The sequence below is a fragment of the Mycteria americana genome, chromosome 20 (genome assembly GCF_035582795.1).
Source record: "Mycteria americana isolate JAX WOST 10 ecotype Jacksonville Zoo and Gardens chromosome 20, USCA_MyAme_1.0, whole genome shotgun sequence".
In the NCBI taxonomy this organism is placed as follows: Eukaryota; Metazoa; Chordata; class Aves; order Ciconiiformes; family Ciconiidae; genus Mycteria; species Mycteria americana.
The window spans coordinates 4,604,551-4,620,575 of record NC_134384.1 but is presented as its reverse complement, the minus strand read 5'-3'; positions in this window follow the sequence as shown (position 1 = coordinate 4,620,575).

Sequence of the window (16,025 nt, the reverse complement as noted above, 5' to 3'; positions counted from 1 at the left end):
ACCCCATTCGTTTGACGTGACAAATTAATTTCCCCGATGCGGAAGCTCTGCTTCGGCCCCGTGACTCGCCTGTCATGTCTCACAAACCGTCCCCAGATCAGCCGCCGCCGAGGTTTGTGGCACCTGGCTGGGGCTCCCCTGCACAGTCTGCCAGCCCCGATTACACAGCGCGACTTAAGGGGAAAACACCTGCAAACAAATTGAATGTTTCGAAGTGCAGACTGTTTTTTCAATTGCTCAAGATTTAAAGTGGCACTACTGCAAAATAACATTATTTTTAGGGCAGGTGTCTTTGGAATACAGATTTGGGGGGAGGGGGCTTATCTTGGAGGAGTGTGTTGTGTGGGGAGGGCAAGGGAGCTGGGAAGAGGCACGTGGCTTGGGTTGTTTGGGGATGCTGAGTGAAACGCAGTAAGTTTTTAGCTGGCTCCTGACATTGCACAAGGAAGGCAGGTCCCGGGCGGCTGGTTGCATTGGGATGTCTTGGATTGTCGTCTGGAAAGAGTCGGCGGATGAATCCCGCACCTGCACTACTGGCCTCATCCACTTCCAGATTGATGCTCACGTGGCAGGGAAGGGAGGAAACACGGTACCCTGGCGTGAAATGAGCTGAGAAGTGCCTGTGCACAGTCTCTGTCCTGTTTAGGGGGATGAGAGGATCCTCTGCTCTTGAGGGGGTGACCTTGGACCTATACCTGATAGATACAAACTGATGGATGCCGATGCTGCGGCTCCTGGCAAGGCTCTCAGTGGAGTCCAGCACCGCTCCAAACTTCCCCTTCCCCTCTGCGTGCTCTCCGCAGTCTTCATTTCCACTAAATCACCTAAATCGGTTTCACTCAGCGGTAGGAAAGCCATGTTTGGAATATAATGGTTGATCTTTTATGACATTTACCGCCACTCATGTCAGAGCGAGCGCCTGTTTAATTCACTTGTTGCTATGCTATCCGTCAATCACTATAAATGTTATAACAGCAATCTGTCACCGGAGGGGTGTGCGCAGGAATGGGGGGGGGGGGGGGGGGGGGGATTGGATGGGCCTGAGAAATGATGTGCCACCTCTGAATTTTTTTTGGGAGGGGGCATCTGTGTTTAACCAGGGTCCCCTGTCACTAACGCACCTGCCTCGGCAATGGGCTGGTGCAGCAAGCTTATTTATTTGCCGTCTCTGCTGCTCGTCCCCCCACCCAGCAAACAGCCCCCCTCTTTTGGGGAGCGGGAGGCTTCTGATGAGATTTCAAGCGGTGAAAGTTTGCGTGGTTTTGTGGCAGTTTGCATCCCCAACAGCCCATGTAACAGCAGCCATCAACAACAACAAGCCCAGCAGCAAAACAAATGAAGACAAAGTAGCCTTAGGTTTCACTTCTTGCCCTTTGCAAGAAATTATATTAATACATCTGCAAGCTTGTGTAATAACGTAGATGAAATTCCAGTGACACCTTGTTTGGGTGAAGGCAGGCTTGCAGGAGATGTTTGAGCTCGCTTTTCCTATGAAGACTCAGCATTTTGATTGATCTTTCAGCAAAGATATGAAAATGCGCCAACTTTGTGTGACTCTTATTTTTTTGCGGTGACATTCTGTATGGCTCCCGTGCGTGCTGATGTAAAAGAAATGACACACGATAATTCCCGCTGTACGTGGCTATAACTCCACGGGGTGATGCCGCTGACATTATAAACACCCGCTTAAAGCTCAGCATTTCCTGCAGCACCAATCTCACTCGAATGCGGATCCTGGCCGGCTACCCGTGCCGAGCTAACCGGGGCAGGGAGAAGCCCGGCACGGGTGAAGGCAGGTGAACCCTGGCAGCGGGACGAGCCGCAGAAGGCCGATCGGAGCAGGGTCCTGCTGTCAAAGGAGGTGTTGGAGCCCAACGTGACAGGTAAAAGCCCTGTGCCTTCCCCTCCTGACTTCAACGTGGAAAGTGTTTCAGATGCTCCCTTGCACAGAGCTCTTTGTTCACGACGACTTAATTAAAAGTGGCAAAGTTAATGAAATACTAATTGCCCCCAAACTCACATCTGTGCAGGTCTCTTGCTGCCTGGTGCCTTGGCTCCCTGGGTCCCCTGAGCGGCCCCGTTCCCCGGGGAGAGCTCTGACTGCTGCGCAGGGACGGTGGGAAGCTCTTGGATGAAAGGCTGGGGAAATCCTGTGGTTTGGGAGCCAAGAAGCTCTCCCCTTTCTCCTCTGACCCTCACCGGTTTGATTTTTGGCCTCAGTGGGTCTCGGATTGTCTGTCCGAGTGAAACTTTCCTTCTCCCTGCTGTGGTGACGCCAGCTCCTCCGGCCGCGCTTGGGTTTTATTCTCTTCTCCATAGAAGTGCTTAAAGGTGCTTGTCGGCGTCGGAGGCAGGGGGTGAGCAGGGACAAGGCTCTTGGCTTGTCCCACATCATGGGAGCACAAAGGCAGCTCTCCACTCCCCCGTTATTACCCTGTATTTCCTCCTTCCCGCTTCCCCCTCTGCCCGCCCAGACGATGCTCAGCTCTGTCATCCCCACGATGCTGTTGCAGCTGTGAGCAAATGGAGGAGCAGGGCAGGGAGACGCAGACCCCATGCAAACAAGGAGACGCTCAGCCCTGTGTTTCCACCGGGGTCGTGTCTGCGCCCCAAAATCTCCTTTCACAGGGTCTTTGTGGGTCAGTGGCCAAGAGCTGAGCCGTGGCCCTGGGACTCAGCACCATGGGAGGTGCTCTGAAAGCAGGTTGGGAGCATCACTGGGCCAGCTGCCAGGGCTGCTGGGCAAGCTCTGAGTCTGGCACGTCGCTTTTGGGGCAGGAGCAGGTGTTTTGTGCCCTTGCAGATGTTTTGAGCAAATCTCTAATGCTCACATCTGGGCTTTGAACCTCGAAGGCTGTTCTTGCTCACCGGCACCTCAGACGTGAGGCTGGCTTGGGAACGAACTAATGAGTGTTTCTGCTTGGTTTCGTGGTCTCGGGTTTTGAACCTCTCTGAGTGGTGGGTTCTCCTTTGCTCCCCAGTCCCAAGAGCCAGGCTCGCCACCTCTTTCCAAATGAAAGCCGAGACCCTCGCCCCTTGTCTGAGGTTTCACAGGTCAGCCGTGCCAAGGCAGAATCGCCGGGCAGTGGCACAGGGCACGGGCTGCTCCAGCGCAGTGCTGGCACCGGGATGCTTTCATCCCCTCGACCCAGGCCGCGTAGGAAGGCACGGTGTTACACCTGGCTTGTAGGTAGCTGGGATTTACCCTCCAGAGCTGCTGGTCTGTGGCTTCTGAGTTTGCATGAGGGGGCATTGCAGGGGGATAAAAAGGGGAGGAGAGCATTAACGGGAGCGAGGAAGCAATCACCAGCCCGAGTAGGGGGATGTGTTGGGCTCCAGCCGGGCTGAGGGGGCTGCTGGAGCAAGCGCTCATGGCTGATTCCCTAAACCCTTGAACATGAGGATTTATAATGGAAAGGCTGCCAGAGCAGGAGCGTAGCAGGGTGAATGGAGCTGCTCTAATGGATATTAAGTGATTTGCGAGCCTGCTGCTTGCAAACACAGCTGTAAATAGAACAAGAGGAGGGGGGAGCAGATGAAAAGAGGCTCGGGCTCTTTAGCGGCGTAGTGTGAAAAATGGGGAAAGGTTCCTGTGCAGGGCTCGGGCAGCGAGAGAAACAAAAGCCGCGGCATCTATTTTCATATCTTTTATGTCTTCCTTGCACTTAATCTTGTTTAGCTCTGCAATTAAATTTTAAGACGCATAAGAGTGTTCGCTTACACACTTGGATTCTTCGCAGATTGAATTATTTAATAGAGTGTGGAGCGGCTCCATGATCTCGGAGCTATGGCACCAAACGCAGCCAAGCAGAAAATTAATAAACACTGCCTGCCGTCTCCGCACCTCCCGCGCTCCCCTCTGCCATCCTCCCTCTCCGGCACGCTCTCCTCCTGCCAGCCGCCCCCTCTCCACCCCCTTCTCCAGCCTTTTCTCTGGGGTTTCCTTCTTCCCTCCCTCTGCTGCTTTCTAGTTTGGTTTTGCCATTCGTCCTCCTGCTCCCCCCCCTCTCCGGTGTCTGCGTTTCAGCCCCTCGGTTGGGTCTATGGGCTGCTCTGCCCGTGCGTCCCGTGGGCTGGAGGGACGTGCAGGGTGAGAGGGGATGTCCAGCCCACGCTGCTGCGGGCGGACAGGCTGCCTCGGACACGTGGGCTTGTTGGACCCCGTCCTTGCAGGAGCTGAGATAACTTGATCCCCATCAGCCATGGCTTCACAGAACCGTATAGGTTGGAAAAGACCTTTAAGATCATCGAGTCCAACCGTAAACCTAACACTGCCAAGCCCACCACTACACCATGTCCCTGAGCACCTCATCCAAACGGCTTTTAAATACCTCCAGGGATGGGGACTCAACCGCTTCCCTGGGCAGCCTGTTCCAGTGCTTGATAACCCTTTCGGTGAAGTAAAATTTCCTAATATCCAGTCTAAACCTCCCCTGGTACAAATTGAGGCCATTTCCTCTGGTCCTATGGCTTGTTACCTGGGAGAAGAGACCGACCCCACCTCTCCACAGCCTCCTTTCAGGCAGTTGTAGAGAGCGATGAGGTCTCCCCTCAGCCTCCTTTTCTCCAGGCTGAACAACCCCAGGTCCCTCAGCCGCTCCCCATCAGCCTTGTGCTCCAGACCCTTCCCCAGCTCCGTTGCCCTTCTCTGGACACGCTCCAGCCCCTCAATGTCTCTCTTGTGGTGAGGGGCCCAACACTGAACACAGCATTCGAGGTGCGGCCTCACCAGGGCCGAGTGCAGGGGACGATCGCTGCCATCATCCTGCTGGCCACACTAGTGCTGAGACAAGCCAGGATGCCATTGGCTTTCTTGGCCACCTGGGCACACTGCTGGCTCATATTCAGGTGGCTGTTGACCAACACCCCCAGGTCCTTTTCTGCCTGGCAGCTTTCCAGCCACTCTTCCCCAAGCCTGTAGCCTTGCATGGGGTTGCTGTGGCCCAAGTGCAGGACCCAGCACTGAGCCTTGTTAAACCTCATACCATTGACCTTGGCCCATCGATCCAGCCTGGCCAGGTCCCTCTGCAGAGCCTTCCTCCCCTCCAGCACATCAACACAACTTGGTGTCATCTGCAAACTGACTGAGGGCGCAGTTTGCATCTGCGCCGGGGAAGCCCCTCCGCTGCAAGGAATGGGACTGGCCTGTGCCTTTCTGCAATTGCCTTCCTTGGCCAGAAAAAAATTGCATTTCAAATGCTGTTGGCTTTCTCTCTCTCCTCCCTTGCTCCCCAGCCACCAAAGTTGTTCTTTTCTCCCTTCCTTTCTTTTTTGGTAACCTTTCCAGGCAACAAATTGCAGGGGGCAATTATGCCGTGTGCTAAAGAGAGCATTAAGGCAGCCACAATTTCCGTAGAGGATGTTGCTCAGCAAACAGCAATACAAAAGCAGTCTATGAAATTCATTAAATTGCCTGTTGGATAAAGCCATACATTTACAGTGCACTTGGAGCCCTTGTGAATTATCTGAAGAGAAATCAGTTTGTTATTTTTCCTTTTAAATTCCCCTTTTTACAAGGAACCAAATAAAAAGGTTTGAAAATTGCTGCTAAAGAAGGGGTCTGGCCTCTCCTTCCTCAGAGTTGCTGGCGGTTTTCCTCTGTCGATTCTTGGCAGGGATATGCTTGGGGTTTTATGCCTTTTAATGGGAGTCTCCATCACTCTTTTCCACAGAGCCTGCCCTCCCGGCTCCTGCCCTTCATGCTGCTCTTGCGACGGCTGTTGGACGTCACGGTGACATTTCATGAGGCCACCCAGCGTGGGTGACGGCCGTCGGAGGCACCAGCAGGTTAAACTGCGTGTGCCCGCGGAGCTGAGCGGTCTCCGCATCCCGGCCCCTCGCCCGCCACCTTCGTGGAGCCGCCGCCTGCGATCCCCAGCGCCGCTCTCCTCGTTGAGGGAGGTATCTGCTGAAGAGCAGCCTTTCCTTCTCGATAGCCAAAGGGGGAAGCTTCCCCTGGGTTGAATCGAGATTATTTCTTGTCCTTTCCAGAGTATTTTGCTTTTCCAAAAGCTGCCTTCCCCACTCCTCTCCGAGGCTTTTCGGCAGGAGAGAGGGCTGGGGCGTGGAGCTGTGGGGTCGGGCAGTGATGCTTTCCCGGCCTCGCCGCAGGGTGGAAATAGGTCTTGTGCAATTGAAATTCTGGAGGGAATAACGGGGACAGAGCAGAGAAGCAGCTAAAACACCTCTCTAATTGCTAATCAATAAACTAAAGAAATGTTGCCCTGGCTGAAACCTGCTCCCGGGGAAAAAAAAAATAAAAATCCACATGATTTGTTTCGTGATTAGAATGAGATTTTATTTGTCTAGCTTCTGGTTTGGTTTTCCCCCTTTTCTGTCTTTCTGGGCCCCCCACCCCCATTACGCTCAGGTCTCTGAAGTTATCACCCGCTCCTCGCTTCAAAGCCTCACTGAGAAACTTTGGGCTCTGCAGACAGACCGACACTAATCTTCTGTGTAATTGAATCAGCGTGGATATTATTTGGCTGTTTTGAAACAGTTCTGTTTCTCGAGTAATATTTTTATTAGCTTTTGGTGCGGTTGTGAAGTGGGGGTTTTTTTCAGTAGTAATATTATTTCCTTGCTTTCAAATGCTGTCTACAGCGTAACTCTTTATTGATGTGTTACTAGGATTTCTGTCTGTCTTAAAAAATTCTCCGCAGGCATGCGGAGCTGTGAATCCTCCGCTCTCTAACAGCGGCTGTCATCTCTCCGCGGATGAGCAATTAAGGGATATGACCAAGGAGAATTTGCCTGCACTTAGCAGCCACCGATCTCCTAACCCACCAGTCTGCAGGTTGATTTGGGCTACTTTGCAGCTCAGTGGGCTTATCGCCGTTCCCTGGGTGTTGGATGGGATTTCCTCCATCCTTTGGGGATGGGAAGGTGGATGCGTGGGGCTCCCCTAACCCCAAGGGCTCTCTGCAGCCTGGATAAACCTCTCCCAAAATACAGCTCCCGTCCCAAGGGAGGGATGATCTGGACACCAGCCCCGATGCTCCTGCCATCAGGGATTGCTCCTGGGGAAGAAGAAACCCTGGACCAAAGCGACGTGCTTTGACCCAGACGGTTCACGGCAGCTTGGAGAGAAGAGTGGGGAAGGGGCCAGGCGCGGAGCTCGGGCGGTCGGGCTGAGCTGCTGGGGGCTGCGGGAGGGATTTGTTGAATCCTGCAATTGCCTGAATTCATTTCAATTATTGGCAGCGCTTCTCTACAGAACTAAATAAAGTAAAATAAATAAGGAAAGCAGAAGGCAATATAAAGCAGTTAGAGAGGATCAGTGGTGAATTGAATAATTCATTCAGGAGAGAAAAGGAGCTATTTGCAATGTCAGTCTTATCTTGATTGTATTTATAGACAGGAACTTTTGACAAGGAAATTACCGGTAAATTCTTCTTTTTAGTTTGTTGGTTTTTTTTTTTTCTTCCTTCATCCCAGAAAATAACAGACAAGAAGATTTCCTGCAGGTTTTTTTTTTTGTTGTTTTTTTTCTGAGGCAGTTTGATGGATTTCTGAAAGAACATGAAATCCTGTGACCTCACCGCGAGCCCAGGGGAAGCTGCTGCTGTGATGGAAACCGAGACAGCGGCAGCTAGAAACTCAGGAGGGGAAGGAGACACAAGTGTTCCTCGGTGCTTCCAAAAAGGGATGGGGGCCACATGTTCGTGTTTGGTCAGCTGGGTTTTGGAGCAGGAGGGGGTCCCTGGCTCCCTGTTTGCTAGTAGGTGAAAATCGCTGTTTGTGTCTCTTGAAAATAGACACAAACATGTGTCTGTTTGTCCCCACATGTCCCCACAAACATGTTTTAGGGACATGGTGTAGTGGTGGGCTGGGCAGTGTTAGGTTTACGGTTGGACTCGATGCTCTTAAAGGTCTTTTCCAACCTATATGGTTCTGTGATTCTGTGAAAATGGAGATTTTGGGATGGGGGTTTTGCAGCAGCGTTGCCGGTGGCAGGGAGGCTCCCAGCGCAGCGCCCGAGCCAGCACCCATCACTGCCAGCGGGACACTGCCCGCGGTCCGGGTGCGCGGCAAAGGTGCCCAGGGTGTCAACGCGGTGCTCGGCTTCCTGCGGCCCCGGGGACGCTGGAGGGGAGGGGGAGAGGGCGACGGGCAGCCAGGCCGGCCCGAATGCCTCCGCGAGCACGGCTTCTCCTCCTGCAAAGCCGCAGCCTGCCAGAAGTGTCGTTTTATTTCTGAAGACATCATTTGGAGTGAAAGATGATTTGAAAAAAAAATTAATCCTACTGAGTTCCTTCGGCAGAAAGACCCCCAGGGGCTTTAAAAGCTCTCGTGCCTCGTAGTTGCTCTTCCCTTTATCGAGAGATGGGAGACTTTTGGGATCACACTCCACTTTTCCACCCTAAAAAGTGGCCCTGGAGTGAGCTCACAGAAATCCGGCCCAGGACAGACTCTGCCAATACAGAAGCTCCAGTTCTGCCTCTGAACAGACGACGTTGTAATTTGTTTTCCAAGCGGTGTTGGGGAAATGCGTGTTGTTTGCCGAACCTCCCATTTGCATTGAAAGGAAGTTATAATTTGAGCGGAGCATGAAATACTCACGGCGAACTTCTTGTCTCCGCGAGCGCGCTGGAGCTCAGCCTCGTGTATAATTGAGTTGTTGTAATGAAGTCTGGATTTGGTTCTTCAAGAAGGAGTTTGTTTTGAAAAAAGACTTTCGACTTAATTTAGATTTCATGCTATTTCCTAGCGCTTGCTGTCAGTGTTGTAGGTCTTATGGGCCAATTTCTCCCTGGGGTAATTCCACAGAGGTCAAGTGGTGCGGGGATGTGGCTCTCCGAGTTGCTTAGGGATGTAATAACCAGCAAGCGGTCCCTTGGCAGTAATCGCAGAGGATCTGAGCGCAGGCAGCAGCGGCCGCAAACAGCGGCGTGCTGAGGTCTGACCCCGCAAAGCGCTGGGAGCTCGACGAGGCTGCTGTCTCCACGGGGTGGTGACAACCTGGGGTCCCCAAGGAAAACGGAGCTGGGGGTTGCATGTGTCTCTGCCTGGCGGGGCACGCTCTCAAGGCGGACGTAGGGCTGGGGAAAAGAAGAGTTTTCCCGGTCGTGTTAAAACTGAAACGGAGGAAATATAGGGATGGAAGGGGCTGACCCTCCAACGCCTCCTTACCAAGGGAGACAACACACCAGCTCCAAAGTACCAGGCTTTTTTGCTGTGCCGCTCTCCTGGGAAAGTCCCCTTCCCGCAGAGCTGGTGGTGAATACGTTACAGGCTCCGTAACTCATTAGCATCTCTAAGCAAATGTAAAAGCAACAAGCAACAAGCTCCCTTTCCTTCGTTTGTGCGTTTTGGTTTTAAATATTACGTTTCCAGGGATAAACGTTGGCAGCACTTGAAATAAGATGTATTAATTAATGAACGAAGCACTTAATTTAGGTTTAATAGGATAATCCTTTGCTGCATGTTACATAAATAGTAATTGAATATTAAGAATGCATTGAATGAGAATTAACTACTAGGGGAGAGATGCAGTTTATTGCATTCTTGTTAAATGCGTGGCCCCGGCCTGGGTCTCCGGTGTGGGAAAGCCGGATTCAAAGGCTCTGAAAGTCAATGCAGAAACTGCTCTGAAACGTGCGTGGAGCGCAGGGTGAGAAATTCAGGATTAGGCTTTTGTTCTTTACTAATCCATGGCCTGACCCCAAGCTCAGCTGAACAGGAGGGACCTCCTTGCATTGACTTTGAGAGCAGCTGGATCATTCACCAGGTGAAATCTAGCCATCATCCTAAACACACGCCCAGCTTAAATATAATGACTAGCGTGGGGGATCGACAGGGCTGGAGGCGCAGGGCTGCTTTAGTCATTACCCAGAGCCATGGGGCTCTCTGCCATGGGGCTCAACAGCTTTGCCAGGTCTGGAAAGCATCAGACCCAGCAAGGAGAGGGTGACTGAACACCGGCGATGGGCAGGACGGGACCGTGACATCTCTTCTTCGCAGCTTGAGCTGGGGGAGAGTTTTCCCCGGGCAGCGTGTCCCTCGGCCCCTGGGTTGCCCCGATCTCCTCCTAACCCACCGACTATAGCAACCATGGGAAATGTGGTCCTGTATCCTTGCTCTCGGAGGGAAATCTGCCACCTTCATTTTATTCTGGGATTTATTTATTGCCACTCGCTCAATTACATGATTGCAAAGTGTGAGTGATAAAACCCTTAAATTACTTATAGCTCATCCTTGTTTAAGGGAATAATTAGTGTGCTTCTAAACAGGGAGCGATTCTTCACAATGGGAAATTTAGTCTTTAAGGATATTTCCCCTGTAACTTATGCTACATAATTTAGCAGTGATTATACAAGTATTTTATTCTGCCTAGCTCTAAAACTTTCCCTCCTTCCCATGCCAGTTTACCTCGGCGCTGCGGGTCATTGCGCACTGAAGGTGTTGCAGATCTTGCTTAGGGGACTCGCCGAGGGCTGTTCCAGCGACCCGTGGCAGGGCAGAGGAACGATATCGGGTCCCCCAACTTCTCCATCGATGGAGCAGCAAACCCCGAGATGCTCCCGCTGGCTGCACCCCTGGGCTGTGCCCACCTGCAGCGGCCGTGCCAGCTCCACCAAAACCCTAAATGCATCTTCTCTCGGCTAAACCCTAGCCTGACACTGCAAGTCAAGTTGGTCACGGAGTTTCTCTAGCTCTTATTTTAATTACTTTTAGCCCTGGCCAGAAAAACTGCCTCAAACCTCAGCCGTTTGCCTGTGTCACTTCAGCCCGTCCGGGTGATTTATGCAGCCAAGGAGAGGGAAGTTATTTAGCTATTGTTTCAAAACCAGGTGCAGAGGAGCGGGGGGGGGATGGAGACATATTTCATTTGTGATTCAGATCCTGCCAGCTGGGAGAGACTGGGTGACAGGTAAGGAGAGCTGGTGTAATTCATCTCCTGGGCTGGGAGGAGCTGGAGCCCGAAAGCAAATCTCATGGCAGGAGTTTGGAGCATCTCCGTTCCAGTTGGGGATGACGCCTCAGCTGGCATGAGGGGTTTTTGGGTGGGAGGAGAGGTGACAGCCCCGCAGCCGGGGGACCGAGCCGGGGGAGCCTCTGCCCCGAGCCGGTGCCGCTGCTCCTGCATTGAGGCCGGGAGCAGGAGACTCTCAGCAGCTTTCTGCGATGTGTGGTGAGGCAGAGCACAGCGGTTTCCAGTGCAACCCAATTCTCCTTCTATGTTAATTAAATGGGACAGGAACATGGACCTGGCTTCTCTGAATAAGAAATCAACTGGAAGGTGGCTCCTTTCCCGAGCCCTGCTGCTTCAGCAACCGGACTGGGGGGGGGGAGGCGGGAGGAGAAGAATATCCCTGGGTTAAATTTAATGAAAATAAATATATTAGCTCTGCTAACAGCAGACAGGGCCCCGTTTAGGGAACAGCAAGTCCAGCTCATTCTTCAGGAGCTGTAACTTTTGCACTGGCTCAGAGCCCATTTGGTGGCTTTGCACAAAGTGTTTTGGGAGGTGCAGGAGCGATGCCTGGGAGGTAGGTGAGACAGCCTCGAGACAATGATAGATGAAGTAATGCTTCATGAAGCTGGCATATGCTTGATGACGAGCCTATTATGCTGGATGCTAAATACCAAATGGTGATTAAATGGTGATGGTGCAGAAGGAAGGGGGTGGAGAAGGGAGAGTTTGACCTGTCAGACAGCTCCCGGAGTTGCACAGGGGTGCGGGGGCTCCACGGGTCCGTTTGGTCCTTGGTTTTGTTATACGCATATTTTTAACTAGCCTAAGCAAAACAGGGATTTCCATAAATAGCTGAAAGAAAGTTGTTCTTCTATGGTGCTCTCCCAGGTTTCTTTAGCGTGCCATAACAGCTGGCACAGGTTCCTCTCCGTGGTGGGGAGACCAGGACCTACCTTCTCTCCCCCATCACTGCTCCTGCAGAACATGCAAGATGGAAGAGGTGACCAGGATGGGAGCTGACCTGCCCCGAGCTTGGGGGCTGCATTTTTGCAGCAAGGAGTTATGATATACCTGGGGCAGCCCCTTCCTCAGGTCATTAATTAGAGGTTTGCTTGTGTCCTGTCATGATCTGCTGGACTTTGTTTGCTTAGCTGCGCCCTGCCAATGCTCTGGGCTGTTTACATGTAGGGATTTGATTTCAGGTCCATCTCTAAGCCTAGCAGTGTCTCATGGTGACATTTCCCTTGCTAAATATCAGAACAAGGACGTTTGAAAGCCAGAGCGAGGAAGGACAGAGCGAGAGATGCAGGGTGAAGGACAGGAAAGGGCTGGAGGAGAGGATTAGGGGAACAGTAATAGGAAGTGAAAGGAAAACAAAGTCCAAATCAGGCCCCATGGAGGAATAAATACTAGGATGGCTGGGTGGTCAGGCGAGGCTCCTGCAGAGGTTGTGGGATCATTTCAAAAAGCAATTAAATGCTTTCCTGGGGGAACCGGATTACTGGAAAGAATGAGCCACTTTGGACCTCTTCCAGTTGCTGCTATCTTTAATAATCTTCCAGCAACTTGAGCCAGCTGGTGGCTGAAGGCAACAGCCAGGACTTCCTAGAGGAGCTGGGCAAAGCGGCGAAGCGTGGGGCTGCAAGCAGGTTGTTTGGTATCACACAGCTCTGCGAGCACGGGGTGTTACGGGGAAACGCTGCAAGAGTGGAGCTCCCCCGTGAATCTCTGCCTTGGTCCCTAAGCGTCCCAAAAACCCAGACCCCATGGTGTCCCGGTGAAGACCAAGGTGACGGCCTTGCTTGAAGCCATGCGGCGAGCGGATGGAGGGTGCCGGCTTCCCCACCGCTCCGCAGCGGTTCCCGATCCTGCAAGCAACGGTTGTGGGTTTTACTCTCTCCCCGTTACGTTGGGACTAAGAGCCTGGTTGCACCGCACCGCTGTGGGAGGGTGACTGGGGGAGACGGGCACTGTGAGCCTCTGCAAGCGTCATGCGGGTAGGTTGGAGGATTGCAGGGATCGCTGCTCCTGCATCACTGGAGAAACCCCGTGGCAGTGAGGCTGGAGACCCTCACTGTGCCTCTGCAGTGCTTGCTGCAGGATCCACGTTAGGTGTTTGCTGCCTGCGATCACTCTCCCCTCTCCCCATGGCTTCGCTGACCTGTGCCGGGCTGAGCCCTTCGGGTCTACGGGCTTCTTCCAGCAGTAATTTGTGTGCTCGGTGGTGCTGCGATACAGCAATCGTGAATCAAAGCCAAGGTCCTGGTCCCAAGGGTGTTGCTGGCCACAGACCTACCCTTGCTACGAGATGCGAGTGTCTCGTCTTTCCCTTGGCATCTACCCTGGTCACCTTTTTTTTTTTTCTTTTCCGCTCCTATAGGAACAAATTATCTGAAAAGATCTCAGGAAATGTGAAAACAATAATTATTCACTTCAAAATAGCATTTCTGGGACACCTGATCTCCACATCTTGTTAGAAAATGAGGCTGTGGCAGACTGACACCTTTCACAACACAGAGCTTGGAGGGAAGCCGTCGGGCTGGGAAACGCGCCGCGTGCTGAAGCGGCTCTTTCCTCTGTGCCGCGCTTGCTGGGGCTGCGCCCGCCCGGCTCCCCCAGAACGGCCCAGCTATGGCACCCTGTCCCCTCGGCAGTCACCGCGCCCGCTCCTCTGCCGAAACGCCGGGGCGGCGGCACGAGGCGCCGTGTGCTGTCACACCTGGGAGTCCCGGGGCTTGGATTTGAGCGGCTGTCAAGCAGCCGGGGAGACGTGCAGGAGGCAGCAGGCTTGAAGTGCAATTTGCATTTTAATAAAGAAAGTTGTATTTTTTCAGTAATTTGCATTTAAATCAGCCGTGTTTCATAACTGAGCATCCCTCTTAAAGGATGCTCAGGGGGAAGGTTAGAGGAGACTTTTACTTATCCTGCTCAAACGGGGGGCTAATAATGTCACTTTTTTGCTCACAGGTGGTACCTACTGACCCTTACCCACGTATTTCAGTCCGCTGGAGCATCCCCAAGTCCTCCACGGTCCCGACAGTGTCTGATCAGCCCTGGCATGAGCACGCAGAGCGGAGGTAGCACAAAGGAGACGCGGGGATTTGCCCGGGCACAGGAAAGGGGGACCCTGTTAGCAACCCAAGCAGAAGCGGGGTAGGTGCAGGCATGCCCAAACCTGGGTGAAACTGGGAAACAGTAGCAGAGGGAAACATTTGTAATGCAGAGAATGTAAAGAAATTATAAATTTTTAAAACTGTTTTGGATGAACTGAAGTATTCTCTTTTTAAGAAATTTGAAGCTTTTCTCCTTTCAACTCCTTTTTGTACTAAAACCATTCACGCTCCAGCACAAAACACAGGATCTTGAAAAGAGATGGCACTTCTGAAGGCAAACAAGAAGGAGGTGTTCTGTTCTGAGCGTGCTGGAAAGCTTCTCCCCCTCCAAACATAACGAACTTTTACTGCTGTTGAGAAGTTTCTATCAAAAACCATTTTCCAATGCAAAAAAAGGTTGCACGGGAGGCCTGTTTGGCTGGGTCTCCGGGTGACGGAGCGGAAGGTACTCGGTGCTGCCTGTTCTGCCTCCTGAGCCTGCCCGCAGCAGCATCTCCCCACCCGGGGATGCCCGGGGCCCCCCCCGCACCCCGAGGAGAGCACTCAGCGAGGTGCCGTTTGCTCGCAGTCGCTTTTGTTTGCAGACAGTGAGTTTTCCATCAAAGCCGCTGCTGCCTTTCATCCCTGGGGAAAGCTGCCTGCGAGAACAGCCTTTTAACCACAGCTGATGTAGGGGACTGGGAGCCTTTCATGGTCCTACTTTTATCTTGGGAGTGGGGTGGCTCTCCTTGTAGGATGTGGATTCGCGTGCTCGGAGAGGGAGAGAATGATGGGGTGTGGGCTTTGTCCTGCCCCCCTGGCTGCTCCAGCCGTTGGTTCCATGAAGACGGGCTACAGCACCTTCACGCTCTTCCCTTTGGAGCAAAACCTGCCCGCGATGAGCTGCTGCTATTCATTCATTGAAGGGCAGAAAGCTCAAACGTTAATTTAACGTTTAATGCTTGTCAACGAGGTGAAAGCAGAGGGAGGAAGGGGATTGCTTCCTATTCAAGCACCTCTGTGGGATGCCAGGGTGTTTAGGTGGGCGGCTTGTGGGCTAAATCCCACCCCAATTAACTTCCACGCTGCAGAGTGAGCCACGCGCCCTCCAGGGAGACGGGTTCAGAAGAGGATTAGGCAGGGCAGCCGCTGAGCTGAGCACAGGTACCTCTTACAGCATAACCTGGCTGGGGGATACACATTGCTGCCGACAACGCGGTTGCTAGCCGAGGAGCTGCAGGGTCTCTATCCAGGAGGTGATGGCCACGAAGATGTGACCTGGCTGTCCCCCATGTGCTGCTGAGATGCCACAGCAGCGCTGCGTCACCGCCGTTCCTTTCCGTAAAGGATGGGAGAGCCGCAAAGAGGAGGTTGAGTAACAGTGGGTATAATTCAGGTTGATTTCTTCCCAGACTCTTCATTTGCTGAACATGTCACCAGCCGTGTAGTATATGGGGTGTTTCGTATCAATTTTCTGCAATGCCAGGCCATAAATAAAGAAAATAAATGTTGTGACTGTTAATCAGTCGCTGCTCGCCCAAATGAGTTCCCTATACATTTTCCAGTTCTATAATTACTTGTCACCTATTGCTAGTTTGTAACTTTTTGGTCTGTGATTCTCTTAGGTGGCTTTTTCTCCTTCTTTTGACAGGATTAATCTGTTAGTTGTGGGCTTGTTTTTTTGGTTTTTGTGTGGTGGGGGTTTTTTTGTGGTTGTCTTTTTTTTTCTTTCTTTTTTGTCCCCAGGCACAGGATGTTAAAAACCTATTGATTGGTAGCGGAGGTTTCTTATGGGTTAGAAGCTGAGGGAAAACAACCTCCCATCAGAGCTGTATTTTTAATGTCCAGAACAAATACTCGATGATGCCTGGCGCTGGCACTGTGCAATTCGTGCAAACAGACTTTTTGCAAGCGTGCGTTGATTTAAGCCTGGCGTCGTTGCTGGGAGGTGGCCGCAGCGGTGCTACCAAAGCAAGGGCAGATGCTGAATCCTCTCCCCTTTTTCTGTCTGGCTT